Source organism: Pipistrellus hanaki (genome assembly GCF_964339955.1).
Source record: "Pipistrellus hanaki genome assembly, contig: scaffold_126, whole genome shotgun sequence".
NCBI classification, from domain to species: domain Eukaryota; kingdom Metazoa; phylum Chordata; class Mammalia; order Chiroptera; family Vespertilionidae; genus Pipistrellus; species Pipistrellus hanaki.
The window spans coordinates 3,455-7,500 of NW_028182211.1; the positions used below are offsets into that span (position 1 = coordinate 3,455).

At 32.5% G+C, this 4,046-nt stretch overlaps 1 protein-coding gene across 1 annotated transcript in view; it reads left to right on the forward strand.

The window, feature by feature from the left end:
* Positions 1-3,075: 3,075 nt before the first annotated feature.
* Positions 3,076-4,046, forward strand: part of LOC311616219 (interleukin-3 receptor subunit alpha-like) — a gene marked incomplete at its 3' end in the record, with an annotated part of 20,900 nt that continues 19,929 nt past the window's right edge. The window contains exon 1 of the mRNA XM_084907503.1: positions 3,076-3,261. The remainder of the gene's footprint in view (positions 3,262-4,046) is intronic.

The window sequence follows — 4,046 nt, forward strand, 5'->3', positions numbered from 1 at the left end:
AGGGTTGAGGGTTGAACTTGACCCCCCTTGACCCCCGGCTCCGTCTCCAGGATGACATCCGCTATTCTTATTATTTTATTTTATTTTATTTTATTTATTTTTCTTTGGAATTGAAACTGTTTTCATTCCTGTCGCTGCCCAGGCTGTGGGGCGTCAGGAAACGGCCAGTCATTTCCTACGAGGGAAACAGGAAACCCTTCACAGCACCGGCTGCTGTTCGTTTCATTTTATTTTATTTCATTTTTATTTTATTTATTCTTTTATTTTTTCATTCTTTTATTTTTTTAATTCTTTTTTTATTTTTTCATCCTTTCATTTTTTTATTCTTTTATTTTTTTATCCGCTTATTTTTTATTCTTTTATTGTTTAATCTTTTATTTTTTTATTATTTTATTTTTTTATCCTTTTATATTTTTATCCTTTTATTTTTTTTATTCTTTTATTTTTTTTTTATTCTTTTATTTTTTTATTCTTTTATTTTTTATTTTTTTAGGTTTTTTTTTTTATTTTTTTATTCTTTTATTTTTTTATTCTTTCATTTTTTTTATCCTTTTATTTTTTTTATTCTTTTATTTTTTTATCCTCTTATTTTTTTATTCTTTTATTTTTTTATTCTTTTATTTCTTTATCCTTTTATATTTTTATCCTTTTATTTTTCTATCCTTTTATTTTTTTCCTTTTATTTTTCTATCCTTTTATTTTTTATTCTTTTATGTTTTTGATTCTTTTATGTTTTTGATTCTTTTATGTTTTTGATTCTTTTATTTTTTTAATTCTTTAATTTTTTTATTTTTTTTAATATATTTTATTGATTTTGTACAGAGAGGAAGGGAGAGAGATAGAGAGCCAGAAACATCGATGAGAGAGAGTCATCGATCAGCTGCCTCTTGCACACCCCCTACTGGGGATGTGCCCGCAACCAAGGTCCATGCCCTTGACCGGGAATCGAACCCGGGACCCTTCAGTCCCCAAGCCGACGCTCTATCCACTGAGCCACACCGGTCTCGGCTTTAATTCTTTCATTTTTTTATTCTTTTATTTTTTAATTCTTTTATTTTTTTAATTCTTTTATTATTTTATTCTTTTATTGTTTATTCTTTTAATTTTTTATTCTTTTATTCTTTTATTCTTTTATTCTTTTATTCTTTTTATTCTTCTATTTTTTGACATTCCCTTAAAAATCTCTCATGATGGGAACATGAACACACACGTGAATGCAGAGAGAGCAGCACACAGCTCGCCATGCGTTGTGCGATGTGTGTTAGGAGGTATCTCAGGGTTCGACGGTGTGGCTCAGTGGGTAGAGCGTCGACCTGTGACCCAGGAGGTCAGAATAACACATAAAAAATAATAACACAAAATAAAATAATAAAATTAAATAGAAAATTAATAAGAAGAATAATAACATAAATAAAAAATGAAAATAAAAAAATAAGTAAAGGGAACCAGGAGGTCAGAATAACATATAAAAAATAATAACACAAAATAATAAATTTTTAAAAAATAAAATATAAAATAAAAGAATAACATAATTTAAAAAATGAAAATAAAAAATAAGTAAAGGGAACCAGGAGGTCAGAATAACATATAAAAAATAATAACACAAAATAATAAATTAAAAAAAAATAAAATATAAAATAAAAGAATAACATAATTAAAAAAATGAAAATAAAAAAATAAGTAAAGGGAACCAGGAGGTCAGAATAACATATAAAAAATAATAAAACACAAAATAAAATAAAATAAAATAAAATACAGCCGAAACCAGTGTGGCTCAGTGGGTAGAGCGCCGACCAGCGGACGGAAGGGTCCCGGGTTCGATTCCCGGTCAAGGGCATGGGCCTCGGTGGCTGAGGGCACATCCCCAGTGGGGGGAGTGCAGGAGGCGGCTGATTAATAATTTTCTCTCTCCTCATCGATGTTTCTGACTCTCAATTCCTCTCTGTTAAAAAATCAATCAAATATATTTTTTTTAAAACTAAAATAACAAAATAAAATAAATGTATGAGAGATCTCATCCAAACTACAATGTATAATATGGATAATATGGTCCATATTATGATCTATTTCTGTATCTACTGGTGGGTATAATGTATCATGTGTAGAACAAGAAAAGGTGTCACTGTAAAAAGAAAATAAAATAATAAAGATAAAATAATAACGAAATAAAACAGGAAGTCACCTGACAAAACATAATAAAATAAAAAATATGAAATCATGACACAAAACGAAATAAATATAAAATAACGACATAAAACGAAAGATAAAATAATAAAGATAAAATAATAATGAAATAAAACATGAAGTCACCTGACATAACATAATAAAACATGAAATCATGACACAAAACGAAATGATAAGATAAAAAATAACGACATAAAACGAAAGATAAAATAATAAAGATAAAATAATAACGAAATAAAACTTGAAGTCACCTGACATAACATAATAAAACATGAAATCATGACACAAAACGAAATGATAAGATAAAAAATAACGACATAAAACGAAAGATAAACTAATAAAGATAAAATAATAACGAAATAAAACTTGAAGTCACCTGACATAACATAATAAAATATGAAATAATGACACAAAACAAAATGATAAACTATAAAATAACGACTTAAAACGAAAGATAAAATGATAAAGATAAACTACTAAAGAAATAAAACTAGGAAGTCACCTGACATAACCTAATAAGATACAAAATCATGACGTAAAATAAAAGACAAAATAATAAAGAAAATCGTTTATAAAATATTCAACGACATTCCCATGGATACCTTTGGCTCATTAAAAAAAATAATAATAAATAAATCAATAAATAAAATAAATAAAACAATGGAAAGGAGAAAAAAAAACTAACCTTTTTTTTTTTTTTTTTTTCCTGTTTTTTTGCTTTTTTTTTTCTTAAGACAAAGGAGAACCTGAAACCGGTGATTGGGAAACAGGGGAGGCGGGTTCGGGGCGGCCGGATGCGCAGGAAACACACCCCGTTCCTTTGTCCAAACCACCTGCTCCCCAAGGGGCCCCCCTGTTACGCACGGGGCGGGGGCGGAGAGGGGCGGGGTCTCCAGGCCAAAACTATAAAAAAACGCTGATTTTTTGGGTGAAAAACACAAGCCTTTGGGGTCCCTCTGGCTCTTGGCAGCTGGAGGCAGAAGAGGGGGCGCCGAGGGGGGACCCCAGAACCTCAGGAAATCGACCGCTGGGGACCCGGATTCTGTGCGTAAAAACGCGCGCCCTGGGCGCACACAGGTGAGGGGCGCGCGGGTGGATGGGGAGGGGGACCCGGGTCCGAGGGGCTCAGGGATGGGGTTCCTGGGTTTTAAAGTGAATGGCAAGAGGGTGTTTGTGTGTGTTGGGTGGATTTTGAGAGAGAGAGAGAAAGAGAGAGAGAGAGAGAGAGAGAGAGAGAGAGAGAGAGAGAGGGAAGAGAATCGAGGATCAGCTGGGGATGGAGCCAGCAATCAGGACACAGCATCTTTCTTTAAAAAATATATTATTATTATTATTATTATTATTATTATTAATTTCAGAGAGGAAGGGAGAGGGAGAGAGAGAGAGAGAGAGAGAGAGAGAGAAAGAAGAGAATCGAGGATCAGCTGGGGATGGAGCCAGCAATCAGGACATAACATCTTTCTTTAAAAACATATTATTATTATTATTATTATTAATTTCAGAGAGGAAGGGAGAGGGAAGGAGAGAGAGAGAGAGAGAGAGAGAGAGAGAGAGAGAGAAGAGAATCGAGGATCAGCTGGGGATGGAGCCAGCAATCAGGACATAACATCTTTCTTTAAAAATATATTATTATTATTATTATTATTATTAATTTCAGAGAGGAAGGGAGAGGGAGAGAGAGAGAGAGAGAGAGAGAGAGAGAGAGAGAAGAGAATCGAGGATCAGCTGGGGATGGAGCCAGCAATCAGGACATAACATCTTTCTTTAAAAATATATTATTATTATTATTATTATTATTAATTTCAGAGAGGAAGGGAGAGGGAGAGAGAGAGAGAGAGAGAGAGAGAGAGAGAGAGAAAGAA